The sequence below is a fragment of the Balaenoptera physalus genome (genome assembly GCF_965194825.1).
Source record: "Balaenoptera physalus genome assembly, chromosome: 9".
Taxonomy (NCBI): Eukaryota; Metazoa; Chordata; class Mammalia; order Artiodactyla; family Balaenopteridae; genus Balaenoptera; species Balaenoptera physalus.
Genome location: NC_138888.1, coordinates 93262994 through 93279295, shown reverse-complemented (window position 1 = coordinate 93279295; position 16302 = coordinate 93262994).

Sequence of the window (16302 nt, the reverse complement as noted above, 5' to 3'; positions counted from 1 at the left end):
ATTAGTCTGGTCAGCAATCACAAAATTTTATCCATGTTGAAAGGCCATGGAATGGTTACACAACTGTATGCGTCTGTCAGAACTCACAAACTGATCCTCGGAAAGAGTTCATTTTATCATGTGTAAATTATACCTTTATTTTTAAAATGGGAGGAAAAATGGTCCATCTGAAGTGGGGCTTCCCTTGAACACCCTCCACCAATAGTCTTTTATTCTTTTCCTGATTTATATCTTAAAATCATCCAGCACGGTATATAGAACAGCTTTTCAAGTCAGACCCTCCATCCCTTTTGAGCTAAGTGATTTGCAACAGGTTATTTGGCCCCTGACCTCTCAGAATTCGCCAGCTATTAGAGGAGACAGACATGAAAAATCAATTGCTTTGCAGGACGATGACAGCAATGTCAGAGGCCAGTCTGAGAACAGTGGCGGGACAGGAGAGAGGCGACGAGGGCAACTTCCAGAGCTGACATCTGAACTGTTCCTTGAAGAAAAGAGGAGGGACTTGCCAAGCAGACAGGGAGGGCGGAAGGCTTTCTTGCAGAGAGAACCATATGTATAAAGAGCCCCAAATCAAGAGATAAAGCACTTATTTTGTAAACTAAGCAGGCCTGAGGTAGAGCATATATACAAGGAAAGATGGCAGGAAATGACTAGAGATTTATAGGTCAGATCAGACCTGGGAGAGTCTCACAAACTATGCTGAAGACGCTGGAACTTATCCTGTAGATAATGGGGAGATGCTACATTAGTTAGAAACAGAAGACCACATTCGGCTTTTAGCAGATCATGACGGAGACAGTGGGAGATGGACTGAAGGGGAAAGGCAGGGAAGCCAGCTGGATCAGTGGTTCTCAGGTATCTGTCTGTTGCTAGGCTGCCCACAGAAGGATCATCTGCTTGTTAAAAATATAGATTCCTAGGCTCCACCCCAGTGTCTACTGAATCAACATCTCTGTGGGTGGGGGGGCCCAGCACTACGACCTCAGAGTTCCCCTGGTGATGCTGATGGGCAGCCAGCCTTGGAGACCACTATAATGCAAGAAATGAGGGAAACCTGGATTCGGGGGCTGCACTGGTGATGGAAAAGATAGGCAGATATGAAAGTCACAGGGGCACAATCTACAGACGTGGTGGTTGACATGGACGTGAGAGGTGAGAGTGAAAGAAAAGTTCAGGATTACCCCCAGATTTCTGACTTGCCTGGTGGCACAGATGGTAAAGTCATGGATCCAGGACAGAGCATAAAGTAAGAGGAGCAGATCTGGAAGGAGATGATAAGGTGCATTTTTTTAAAATTAATTAATTTATTTATTTTGGGCTGCACTGGGTCTTCGTTGCTGCGCGCGGGCTTTTCTCTAGTTGCGGCGAGCAGGGGCTACCCTTCGTTGCGGTGCACAGACTTCTCATTTCTCACTGCAGTGGCTTCTCTTGTTGTGGAGCACGGGCTCTAGGCGTGTGGGCTTCTGTAGTTGTGGCACGCGGGCTCAGTAGTTGTGGCTCGCGGGCTCTAGAGCGCAGGCTCAGTAGTTGCGGCGCGTGGGTTTAGTTGCTCTGCGGCATGTGGGATCTTCCCGGACCAGGGCTTGAACCCGTGTCCCCTGCATTGGCAGGCGGATTCTTAACCACTGTGCCACCAGGGAAGTCCAATCAGGTGCATTTTTAAGCAGCTTGTGTTTGAAGCACTCATGGGACACCTAGGTGGAGGTATCCAGTAGGCTCTGGAGCTGCAGATGACTGCCGGGGCTGCAGACGCACAGGGGAGTCACCGGCAATGAGAACCCCAGCAGAAGTTCAGGTCACAAGGGAAAGAGCGCATAGAACGAGAGAATAAAAGGAACAAAGATTGAACCCTGGGGGACACTTAAGGGAAGAGTGGGATCCATGGCTGCGAAGCAACCAGAGAGGAAGGAAAAGAGAAAATGATGTTGTGAGGACCAAGAGAGGACGGTGTTTTGAAAGCGATGGGGTGGGCGACAGACTCTATGGATGGAGACTCAACTGTTCTCTCCTCTTCTTTTTAATGAGGAAATAATAACCATCTCACAGGGTGGATGGGCAATAGTTAAACGGGAGATTTCCCAGCACACGTGGACACCGCAAAGCCCTTCCTTCCGCTGCATCCCTTTCCCTCTGCACCCGCGCCTCCACGCAGGTGTGTCCTGCGTCAGGGATCATCTGAGCCCCTCCCGCTAAGAGTCAAGCCCTTCGATGTCTTCCAGGTCTTTTCTTCCTGACCTAGAGGAGTTCCCTAGGTTCTGGATATGGGCATTCAAGTCAGACCAGCAGGCTGACAACCCCAGCTTCCTCATTTAGCAGCTGCGTAAGCCCCAGCAAGTCACCTAGTCTCGCTGGCCTTACGGGTGATGACAGGGCTGTCGGGAGGAATCAGACTCTGCATGTAGAGTGTCTGACGCAGAATAAGGGCTCAATACGTGTCAGCACTGTCATTATTACCGACGATAATCAAACCACTGAATCCTCCTCTGTCCCAAGAGAAGAGTTAAACCAAATTAAAGAAAAATTACCATCAGTAATTCATCTTAGAAGAGTTTAAAGTGAGAAGACAGAATATTTTTTAACTTATATACTGAGAATACAGCACATTTTGTAATTTATTCAGGAGAGCAAATACATAGCAAGTCTAACTCTAAATTTTTAATTATTTGGAAAAAAAGGTGTTTTTTAAAAAAAAAAATCTCCTTTTTAAGAAAATGTAAACCAGATTTTAATAAATAATAGAATATTTATAGTCCAATAGTTTTCAAGTAACCCAAGTCCTTAGAAACGTCTACTTATATACAAAGAAGAGTAATTGATTCTTACAACAATCACTATATATATTAAAGCAACTTCCTAAAAATTGCTATAGGCCTCCTCTTTCTTTGAAAGGTTTATTTCTTTTAAAGCTTTTTAGAACTCAGGATTTCTACCAGTGAGAATGGACTTTCTTCCCCAAGTAGTCTAAGCTGGTCATCATCTCCCAAAAGAAAAATTAGTAAAAATTTTAATGTTTAGAAGATCCAAATTCCTAGAATTAACAAGAAAGGGCACACGAGTACAGGAGGAAACAATGCCAGGTGGGTGATGACCTGGGGAGTCACACGAGGCAGAGGGAGCGTGGCACAGGGCAAGGGACAAGACCGGAATGAAGAACAGCTGGATTCCAGCTCTGTCGGTCATTTCCTAGCCCATGACACCTATGAACCTGAAACTCTCTGAGCCACAGTTTCCTCCTATGTATTAATAAAATGTGTGGGGGCGGGGATGATAAGATTCCCCAAATCATAGAGCTGCTTTGAGCTTCCAAGGAAAAGACCCTCTGTAGGAAGCCTCTCCAACACGAACCCTTTTTGCACGCTTGAAAGTATTAGATGTGTATTTCTTTTGAAACTTTTAAAGCACACTGTGATTGCCTCTATATGCCATGCGACTGTGCTGTCACTGTCTGCTTAAGTGTGTCCCACACCAGGCGGGACACGGGTTGCATGTGCTAACTGCACAGCTACAAAGGCTCCCAGAGTGGCTGCACCCAGCAAATGGCCGAGGCCGAGCGCAATGGAGGCCACCAAGTGTCTAGAAAATAGATGCTGTTATTGTGGCTACTGCTACTGTGAGCGTAGCGATGCAAGACATTTCTTCTTCTTCTTTTTTTTTTTTTTACTGAAGTAGAGGCGACGTACAATGTTGTACCAATCTCCGCGGCACGGCACGGTGAGCGTCACACGTGTATACATTCTCGACATTCAAGGCATTTCTAAACTGCCCTTTTCATTCTGGGAAAATGAGCAAGAGTTATTGATCAATATCGTTCTAAAAGAAATACAAAGTCCCTGCTGGGGTAAATAAATAAATAAATAACTAGGGTTCTCTTAAGTAAATTTTAAAATCAGTAGCTTAAGAATATTTAAAAATTCTTCTTTTTCCATCGTAGTTCATAGTAGCAGATTACCCAAAACATTAAGAAAACTCCATTCTCCTGCTATTCAAAGTGTGGTCCCTGCAACAACAGAAAAGCACCTCTTGGAAGCTTACTGGAAATGCAGAATCTCAGGCCCCACTCCAGACTTATTAAGCCAGAGCTGTATTTTGATTAGATTCCCAGGTGATTAACACATTAAAGTCTAAGAAGAACTGCTCTAGCCTACTCAGAGGTGTGGGCCTACTTTATATAATATATAATCAAGTCATGTAAGTTTGATTTATTTGTTCCTAGAGCCTACCTGAATAAATCAGCCACTTCTTTTTTTCTAACAACATCTGCCTCTATTTAACCTCCCATAAACAAAAGAAAAACACAAGTCCAACAACCAACTAGAGACATGGAGTAGCTTTGGGAGTACGGTCAAGACATCAAGAAGTATATACTATACATTATTCTCTATAACTAGTCACCCCTCCTTAATAAGTTAGAACTAACAGTTGCAAATCAACTCCATGTTTTTTAACACCTGGCAGCTAATCACTAATAGTCAGGTGATAGTGTTATAAATCCATTTGTCTCTACTGACTATGCAAAAACAACAGTGATTCCATGTCACGCTGTACACTAAAAGCACCCCAAAGAGAAACTGCAGTCTTTTTCTGAAGGAGGTAGTCAATGTCTTCCTCCATTTATTATAAATATCATGAGGGCCGGGGCTACAGCCTTTATTCCTTGATGTATCTTTATAACAATGCCTTCGAACATTTGTTAAAAGAAATTTTTTTTTTTTTTTAAAGAAATTTTTAATGAAAAACATAGATTACTGTTGTCAAGAAGAGTTTGATAAAGATCTTATCTCTGTGACAAGGATAAACTAAATACCACCGTGAGGTCTCTTCTAGGTCCTAGTCGAAAATGTGATGCTTAATATATTCTCCAAGCCAAGGGAGAGCTGGGGTATCAGTGAGGTGAAAAAGGCAGAAGCAGAGGAGAAAGGTCTTCACACAACTGGATACAAGGGGACAGGTAACGATCTAAGACTTGCTGTAGAAATGAAACATTCTGAAGGTGCTGGAGGACTGAGGGATAGTTTCCTACTGAGTCAGGGTGGTGAACCGGGGGAATGTCTGTCTGCTTTAACCCCCCGTGTGCTCAGGGAAGAGGACGCTGGTTTGAGTTTAGAAGAACACCTGGATGAATGGAAGGAAAGGGCAGCTCTTGCAGAATTCAGATGTAAACCAAGCAGAGGCTGAGCTAAAAAAGACCGAAGGTCAGAGTGTGATGGGCAGACAGGACGGAGCAGAGGTCATCACCAGTAAGGCCAGGGTGAGTTGCGGGGTCTGAGGAAGCAAATGGCCAGCACATAGTTTTATGAACTCAGCTGTATAATACTCACCCAAGAGCCTGAAAGAATGGAGAAAGGAGTTAAAAAGCAGAAAAAAAAAAAAAAGAATTTTGATTCGAAGTTCACCTGAACAGAGAACACAATAAAGGTAGAAAGCGAGAGAAATTATAAAATTTCCCATAGGCTGCAGATAAACAGGGACAGATCCAGAAGCTTCAAAGGAGAAAAGCCAATAACATGGATGAGGTGAGTGAATCAATGGGTGATGTGACCTGAAGACCGATTACTCTGAGGTTTCATCTGGGAGGGTTAGTCCTAGATGGAATAAGGTCTGGTCAGTTTACTCGCTTAGAAAATAGGGACGGTAACAATACCGAGCCCAAAGGAGTAGGAGGATAAAATGTAACAACACAAACCAAGCACTGGACACAGAGCCTGGCACACAGTAAGCATTCGATCAATGTTCACTGTGATGACTGAGCAATAAAACAGTATTTGCTGGATGTAATGATTCCAGTATAGGATCATTATGGACTATAAAATGCTGTAATATGCATTTTGTACACCTTATGTTATTTAATGTTCACAGCATGCCTATGAGGTAGGTATTATTTAACAACTCTATGATGAAGAAATAGGCTTAAATATATATATATATATGATATAGAAGAATGATGCCTCGTATACGGGAAGCCAAGACAGAAAGAATGCAGATAAGTACTTTCCCTCTCACCCCATTTTCACGTTTTGCTGGGCTTCTCAGAAAAAGCAGTCATAAAACACCCTCCCTGTGCTAATCGGAGAGATCCAAGTCCAGACATCACCCTTAGTGCTGCCAACGTTCCTAAGGCTTTAAGAAAACTGAAATGGTGATTCCCTTTAACAAAAAAAGATTGAGAAACTACTGGACAATGTATGTGCATTTTAATGGGCACTTGAGCCGAGACCTTCTTTGCTCACAGTTCTATTAGCTGATCCATGGTCAATTCTTAATTAATTCCTCTTCAATAATTAACAGTAGTTTCCAGTTGCTGCATTATGAAATTTGGCAAACACTTTCATAATTCCCTTTGAATGTACTTTTCTTATGGTCCTAGCTAGTCCATAATATGGAAGTCAACTTCACCTTCTCAGGCTAATCACCACTCTTTATATTTTAGATATATATTCATATACACACACACACACACACACACACACACATATATATACACATTTATGTATATTTATTTATCTATAAATACATTTATAGATAAATAAATACATATAAATATATTTGTATAAAGGTATAAAAACATTTATACCTTTATATAAATAAGTGTATATATTATATGTATATATTTATTTATAAATATTATAAATATTTATATATTTATATATATTTATTTAGTTATATATACATTTAGATATATATTCATATATACACATTTATGTATATATATTTATCTATGTATATTTATTTATAAATACATGTATATATAACTACATATACATATATTTATATAAATGTATATATTTTATATATATTTATATATTTATAAATAAATATATAAATATTTATGTTTATATATATTTATTTAGCTATGTATACATTTATATAAATAAAAATCACTTTTTAGTTTACTCTCATATGACAGCACTTACAGAACCATTAAGCATTTCAGATGCTTTCCTTTAGATTACCTCTGGTGGTATGATGACTTTGTTCAGATTTAGCATTCTAAATACTATGTCCATAAGAAAGCAGTACAAGAGAAGGTAAAATAGGAGAAGGTACACAGGTCACAGGACGCCGCTCTCCTGCTGGGTGAGTGTGATGGGAGACGAGAGCACTGGGCGAAGAGAGGAAACAACCTCTTTCGACCCATTTCCATGACACTGTCATCTGCAAGTTGTTTAACTTCTAAACTCATGGAAATATCACTGCCTGCCAGGCCTACTCCCCGAGGTGTGAGGTTCTTGGTAATATTATAAAACAAAATACAAAGCCAAGGTTGTCCTCCTTGTTCTTTGCTACTGTCTAGTCACGTGGGTACTTTTTTTTTAAGCAACAGCTATGCATACTCTACAAAGAAAGCCATTTTACGATAAGCTGAAAAAATAAAATAGAAGAATCAACTGTTTCGGCACTGAACACCAAAGAAAGATTATTTCTAGAGGTGCTATATTAATTGTATAACATATGAAATTCGTTTTTTTTTTTTTAGTTGTAGTAAAAAACACATGAACTTTACCGTCTCAATCATTTTTCAGTGTACATTTCATTAGTGTTACTTCATTAGTGTTACTTATATTCACACTGTTGTGCGACCAACCTCTGCAGCTTTCTCATCTTGCAAAACTGAAACCCGGTACCCATTAAACAACTCCCTATCTCCCCCTCTCCCCAGCCCCCGGCAACCACCGCACTACACTGCTTCTATGAATTTGACTACTGTAGAGACCTCATATAAGTGGAATCACCAGTATTCGTCTCTTTGTGATGGGCTTATTTCACTTAGCATAATGTCCTCAAGGTTCATCCATGTTGTAGCTTGCGTCAGACTTTCCTTCCTTTTTAAGGCTGAATAATATCCCACTGTATGTATATATCACATTTTGTTCATCCACTCATCCTTCAGTGGATATCTGGGTTGCTTCCATCTCTTGGCTACTGTGAATAGTGCTGTTATGAACACAGGTGTGCAAATACATGAAATTCTTTAACAATACGTATCTGTGCCTAAGTCTGTGCCTAAGTTTTATTTGATAAACAAATAAAATGAGAACAGAGGAACATGCTGCTTCAAACACTCTAGTTCAAAATTACAAATGCCTTTATGCAATCACACTTAACAGTGAGTAACTGATTCCTTCAGTGGATTAATGCACTTGCCTTTCAAATTCCAAGACATATTCTAATTAAATGTGACCACAAATAAAATATTATATTGAGGTATTTGCTTAAGAATGACAATATTCCATGGAGAAAAATAAATGACAAAAGTAAGATTTTTTTAAATTACCACTTTAGTTAAGGAACATACTTACACCAAAATCGTTTAATTCTTTTGTTTTCCCCATATGCCAATGCCTACATATTTGTAGCAATTTTGCAAAAGTTTTAAGCCATACTTCCAAATTTAAGTTAGAAATGCTCAAAGATAAAGTGTCTATAACTGAAAAACCTTTTGTAATAATGTATGATAAAATTTTTATGTTCTATAGAAAAAAAATATAAAGTAAGATTAAGTTTAGACTATCTAAGCCATTGTTTTAGGAGCTATTACAAGGATTCAATAAAATGGCCTTAAGAGAACATGTAGTCTCAAACCTTCTAATTGTACAGGTAGAAATATGAGCCCCAAAGAATCAGGAATAATTTGCCCAAGACCATGTAATAATTTGCCCTTGACCATGTAATAATTTGCCCTTGACCATGCCCAAGACCATGAAACCACCTGCAGAATAATAAACTTATTCTCTAATGTTATTATTATTTTTGACAAAATAGTTAACTCTGGGTTTTTCAAGGAATATGTAGACCATTAAATGGGTACAGATTTATAGCAACAAGCACAGGGCTATGTCAAAACAGCTGCTTAAATATCTGTATCCCTTTGTTCTTCTATTCCTTTAACTATTTCCTATGGAGCAGATAAGAGAAAGTAAAAAGGACTAAATATGAATCTGTTATTTTCACTACTTGGGCAGCACTAATAACAGTCTTGTTGGAAAAGATTGGCATTGTTGCATAGAATGAGGTTTTTCAATTACTTATCAATATATGCTTGTTTGAAATTGCTTTACCTATTTAAAGAATTTTTTAAAGTTCCATCTATATCCAGAATTTAAGAGCCGGATGAGACCTTAGAGATTACCTAATTCAACTCAATTAAGAGATGAAAAAAGTTGAGTTGGAAAAGCAAAGGGACAGCTCCAAACTCTCACGGCTAATTAGCGGCAGATCTGGGACTAAAGCCTCCGTCATCTAAACACCAGTCCAGGATCCTTTCCATTCCCTACACCACGCTGCCCTCCTCACTCCCACACACATCACAAGGCTTCTGCACAGACGATGAAGAGAGAGGAAGAATTACATCTGATTTTATATCTCTTGAAAGTACTTTGTGCTAAGTGATTTAATGGTTTGATTCCTTCATTAAATTTAGCCAACATCAACTGAATTTATGACTACCTTTAAAAATGATAAAGATCATTTTTTTAAAATTATTTATTTATTTATTTATGGTTGTGTTGGGTCTTCGTTTCTGTGCGAGGGCTTTCTCTGGTTGTGGCAAGTGGGGGCCACTCTTCATCGCGGGCCTCTCACTGTCGCGGCCTCTCCTGTTGCGGAGCACAGGCTCCAGACGCGCAGGCTCAGTAGTTGTGGCTCACGGGCCCAGTTGCTCCGCGGCATGTGGGATCCTCCCAGACCAGGGCTCGAACCTGTGTCCCCTGCATTGGCAGGCAGATTCTCAACCATTGCGCCACCAGGGAAGCCCCAACTGATTTTTTTTTTTTTTTTTTTAGGTATATATCCTTTTATTTTTTCCTGTGATTGCGAATGTGTATTATTTCTTTTTATCAAAAATTATTATATTGCCCTTTATTTTATAGAAATCCATATTTCACTTGGTAATATACTGGAAATATAAAAGGCTGATATTTTAGAAGATGGCATAGTCCCACTTCCCTTTCTGTGCCTTTTTTTTTTTTTTTCCACACACACATACTGTATTTTATTTTTACAAGAGATAAATAGACTGACACCAAGCATTGTACATGGATGACCACAACAAAAGCAACAATGATTGCAATTACCAAACATGAAACACACTCATACTATGTCATAATATTGACATTCAGTCCAGTAATCCTCCACTGTAACAGCTCCTTTACTTTGCAGTGAAAATTGATTTGTATATTCTTTGCCTCTGAGTCCTGGTGGGATTTTTTTTTTTTAATTCAGACAGAAAGTCACAAAAATTATACTCATCCTCATCAGTTCACTCAGTCCCATGTAATTAATTTGAAAACTCTCTGTAATTTAGTGTAGCCCAAAACCTTATTAGTATTTAGCCACCAGAATATATCACTATTTGAAATTATACTGGATTAAGAGGGTTGTATCAAATCAACAAATGTATGGGCACTTCCTAGTGTTGGGGAGAAAAATACAAAGTGAAAAGATAAATAATAATGAAGGTTAAAACAGTACAAGACAACAGAGTCCCAGAAGGAACAGCACAAGGATGTACATGAGCAACTGTTTAGGATGATGGGATCAGATGGAGCATTGAGCTGCTCCGGGTACCACGACCGAGAAAGGCTCCGCGTGGGAGGGAGACTGAGCCGGGCGGGTCTTGGTGAAGGACATGTGGGGCAGGAGCCAGGGGAAAGGGCAGTAAAGGCAAGGGCAGTGTGATAAGGGACATCAAGGCAGACGTGCACACGTTTTACTCAAGGGTGAGTTATCCAAGTTGGCTAGAGCTGCACGTCTGTGGGCAGGGAAGTGCTGACTGACGAAGTTAGAAAGGAGAGCTGGAAACTGGTTTTGAAAGGCCATGTATTTCTTCCTCCCTTCTCTTTTCTAAAAGTCAAAACCCATACGATTTTTTAAATATATATTCTAATACATTCTCATTCTAAGGGAAAATAAAACAACAGCACCTTAATTGAAAAACGTCCTGATAATGAAAAAGAAAAAAGAGCCATGTAGCATGAGAAAAGACAGATTCTGTTACCCAACTCTTCTGTATGTGCTAATATATGTCTAATTCAAAATAAGAAGTGACTCAATAAATGTAAAATAATACTTATGTTAATAATACTAAATCATTCACTAATGACATTATCATATGACAAGAAAAAAATAAAACATTGAATTTTAAAAGGTTGACCAACTTCTTTGTGGCACTTAAGATCACAAAAGCACTGTCTGATATAACTATCTACATAATTCTTAAAACCTTGTTTCCCTAAGCCAAAGAATCTAACTGTATAAAATTGTGTCCTGGGGCTTCCCTGGTGGCGCCGTGGTTGAGAATCTGCTTGCCAATGCTGGGGACACGGGTTCGAGCCCTGGTCTGGGAAGATCCCACATGCCGCGGAGCAACTAGGCCCGTGAGCCACAACTGCTGAGCCTGCGCGTCTGGAGCCTGTGCTCCGCAACAAGAGAGGCCGCGATAGTGAGAGGCCCGCGCACCGCGATGAAGAGTGGCCCCCGCTCGCCACAACTAGAGAAAGCCCTCGCACAGAAACGAAGACCCAACACAGCCAAAAATAAATATAAAATAAATAAATTAATTAAAGAAACGTTTAAAAAAAAAAAAATTGTGTCCTGACACCAGTTTTAGAATTTGCACTGTTTTCCCCTCCTGGAATTCCATCTGTGACTGGATGCTTTGCTACATGCTGCTGGGGAATGGACGAGAGCATCAGACATTAGAATCCAGGAGTCTGCCACCAAAAACCACTGGTGAGGAAAAAAGAAACAAGAATAAAACAAACAAACAAACAACCCTAAAATGGCATGGACCTCCTAGAGGCTTCAGGGAGGTTATGAAAGAAGGATAAGACCAGGACCTCATTGAAAATGCTGCCTAAGGGAGATCCCACATTAGAAGGTAGACACGTTCCACATATTTGTCTTTAATTAACTGCCTAGAACTTACAATGTCTTTTCTCAAAGAAACATTGAAAATGGTAAGTGAGTTTCCAGGCTAGGCCAAACAAAAAACCTGTTTTAGATAATAACGTAGATAAAAAACTCTACATTAACTGTGACAAATAACAAAATCAACGTAACTATAATAGACGATATTAAAGACCCGTGCTCCTCTGGGGCCCAGCAATCTGTGGGACAGACCCTACCTATCTGAGCTGAGTTAAACATCCTCTCCCACGGGCCCCCAGTTTCAGCACGCCAGGCTGACTCACTGGCCCTTAAACTCATTCCCAGTTTCCATGGGTTTTTAGTTTTGACACCCCTTTCCTTAGTCGACCTTTCAAATACTCTCCCCAACAGTATCCACATCAACTTCACGTGGTGAGACAGCTAAAATACTCTAAAGGCAGAGCCTGTACATTCCTCTCACGACTCAAGACTACGGTGCAAGTAGAAGTGGAGATGAGGAGAGTGGAGAACTAATCCCCTGACCTTCCCTAGGCCCCAACTAGGCCTGACTCTGACTCTGATCACACTGCCTTCAGACCATGATGCCAAGGAAGGTGGAACGGCCGTAAGCTGCATGGGGCAGTGACCGAGTGTCCTCATTCTTTCCCCAGAGCCCAGAACCGTGCCTGCACATGGCAGGTGATGAGGTAAGAAGGAAAGATTATGCAAGCCTAGCTTCTGAATTTCATCATCATCCCACAGGAGTCCTCCCTCCTCCTGAGCCACTCATCCCCTTCTCCCTTCTGCCCCTCCAAAGTGAGGGTAAGGCCAGCTAGACTGGCCTTTCACGCTCTAACTTCAACTCCCAAGTAGACACTCATTTCTCACCCAAGTATAGAGTGCTATATTTGTGAACAGAGAGCAGTGTCAAGGTCCCCCACCAAACACACAGGCATGTACAAACATACTCCAAGAACAATGGCTGTTTAAAAATATGTGGTCAATGTACACAGTGCTATATTTAAAATAGATAACCGACAAGGACCTACTGTATAGCACAGGGAACTCTGCTCAGTGTTATGTAACAACCTAAATGGGAAAATAATTGGAAAAAGAATAAATACATGTATATGTATAACTGAATCACTTTGCTGTACACCTGAAACTATCACAACGTTGTTAATCAACTATACTCCAACATAAAATAAAAAGTTTAAAGTAAAAAAAAAACAAACATGTGGTCAAAAAGAAATATGGTAGCTCAAGAGATATCTGGCCTTATTGTGGGCATGCTGGCTATTAACTTTCTAGGATGTTTCTATGTTAATGTCAGTTATGCAAAATGGTACTAATACGTATTTATTAAAATAATAAATGCAACGGAAAATATAAGGTACAATTAGGGTACAATTGGGTATTTATAAGTTGGGGATATTAAGACTCATTGGTTTTCAAATTTTACATACAATTCTTCTTGATTAGATGTACACTTTGAGCCTAGGATCCCAGTCCTAATAATTTTAATGTACTCATAAAGTGAAAAAATAGAAGAAAAAAACACAATGACATCAGAGTACCTACTCTCATGCCACCAACTGGTATAAAAATGTTCTATACCAGTCTATACTTTCTTATATATTATAAACCAAGACTCACTTACTTGTTCAAAATATCTAAAAATATAATATAGAGAAGGGAAAATTTATTTTTGCTGGTTTTCTAAAAGTACAGCTCTTTCAAAGTTTTGACTCCAATGTATAAAGTGTTAATGATGTAGTTAAAGTAATACTTTCTGTGTTCATACACTATGGGACATATTCTGTATTTGCTAGATATCTTTGAAATGCCCAATTTTTATACATTGCTTTGGACGTGTTTCATTAAATACCACCATTTGGGGGACTTCCCTCGTGCTGTAGTGGTTAAGAATCCGCCTGCCAATGCAGGGGACATGGGTTCGAGCCCTGGTCCGGGAAGATCCCACATGCCGCGGAGCAACTAAGCCTGTGTGCCACAACTACTGAGCCTGCGCTCTAGAGCCCGTGAGCCACAACTACTGAGCCCACGTGCCACAACTACTGAAGCCCGCGAGCCTAGAGCCCGTGATCTGCAACAAGAGAAGCCACCAGCCCCCGTTCACCGCAACTAGAGAAAGCCTGTGTGCAGCAATGAAGACCCAATGCAGCCAAAAAAAAAAAAAAAAAAAAAAGATAAATAAATAAATTTATTTAAAAAAATACCACCATTTGGGCTTCCCTGGTGGCGCAGTGGTTGAGAATCTGCCTGCCAATGCAGGGGACACGGGTTCGAGACCTGGTCTGGGAGGATCCCACATGCCGCAGAGCGACTAGGCCCGTGAGCCACAACTACTGAGCCTGCGCGTCTGGAGCCTGTGCTCCGCAACAAGAGAGGCCGGGATAGTGAGAGGCCCGCGCACCGCAATGAAGAGTGGCCCCCACTTGCCGCAACTAGAGAAAGCCCTCGCACAGAAACGAAGACCCAACACAGCCATGAATGAATGAATAAATAAATAAATGAATAAATAAAAATTAAAAAAAAAAAAATACCACCATTTGATATAACAGCGCAAAATGGTATTTTTGCAGAAAACTGCCCTAGGGCAAAAATCTTTGGGCTCATCAAATGTACTCTACAAATGTGTAACTATTCCTGTTCTGCAAGTCCAAAGTAGATAGAGTTAGGCAGAAACCTTTACACTTAGGCAGAAACCTCCGTGGAGAAAAGTATTTAATGAACTGATAAAACAGAAACAAAGAAGCACACAACTACTGTGCGGATGAAAGCACTCAAGGGCACAGAGCCTCGTTCATTGCTTTCTCTCCCTGAATGATCTGCATTCTTTCACCATACTCATCGCTATTTCTCAACACCATCTTTCTCTGCCCACTTTTATCTTCCCCTCTGACTCATCAACTTCTTCTTCAGCCTCATCTCATAAACTACTTTTCTACTTTGAAACTCCTTCACCCAGATTTTCATGAAACTATAGCAAGGAGATCCTCCTGGAATCAGAGTAGTGCGAATGAATCAAAGACAGGAGAGCACAGAAGAAGGGGGGGCGGTGGTGAGAGGGTGAAAGGAAATGGGGCAGACCTATTCTGCCTCAGTCTGAAATATCCCTCTTACACAGCAGCAAGGTAGAACCCACTAAGCCTCTAAGTTGGCTAAGAAATACCATCTACCTACACTAGGTAGCTCATTACAGAAAGCAAGGAAGCAGTCTCAGGTTTCGTAAGTGGATAGCCAGAGCATGGGTGAATACCTTCCCTCTGATCTGCTACTGAGAGGTCACTTCGTTCGAGTGGCTACTCTCACTACTCCGGCTTGGCCCTCAATATTGTATTATTGGCCCTTCACAGGCTCGTGGAAAGCTTTCACATGAGGCAAGTGCACAAAGCTTCCCGTTTCATTTGTGATTTTTTTTTATACAAGCATCATTAGGAAGGAATTAACCATCACAGAAAGGCATATTCTACCTTTGCTGTCAATTGCTCTGTGACTCCAGAGGTGGGAAAGCTCTGAGGTCGGAAGGGAAGACAGACAGGAATGAGAACTCCTGGGTGTGGCTGGCTATATGGAGACTGGAGGACCTTGACGAGGCCTGAACTCTGAAGTATGCAAAGTGCAATTATCTGCCAAAGAGCTTGCCTGATGTTCAGCTCTGTACAACTGTGTAGTGGGAAACCGGATGCAATGTTTAAATGACCAAAATCACAGAGACGAAGGGAAGGATACATCTTTCCCAGTTTTTGTAGGTACAGCAGCATAACCTCAGCGTACACTACATAGAAGGGAGACTTAAAAAGGAACGACTCCATTAAAAAGTGCTTTTTAACCATTTTCAAGTGCAACAGCTAAATAAGTAACTTCTCAGTGCCAAACCTGAGATCTTCTGAAGAAGAATACACTCTGCTAAAGAAGTTAAAGCCATATCAATGCCAAAGAATCATTTTGTCTCACACATAAATAATTCCAGCCCACGTTTCTTTCCACGACATATATCCCATGTATTGTACTGTGTTCATGCTGTAACCACTGTCCCATTGACTCTAACAACGAACACCGAACTATAGGAATATATTTCCATGCCTTGGGAAGGGAGGCGCAGCCCCAACATGTAATATTAACCTCCTGCACCGTTGGGATGCAGGGCAATACTGCAAAAGGACTGGAAACGGCAAAACATAAGATCATTTCTAAAATCCTGTTAGCTTAATTGTTTATTTCAAAAACTTGTAAATGCTTTAAACCCAAAAGTAACCGAAGTAAGTGAAGAAAATAAATGGTAAAATATACAAATAACATATTAGCACAACTCTTCCCGTTAGAAAAGCTGCCTAGCTCAGCCAACTAACGATCCCTGTCAAACTGCAACACCGAAAGGGAAAAGTTTGCCAATTTAAGACAATTGTA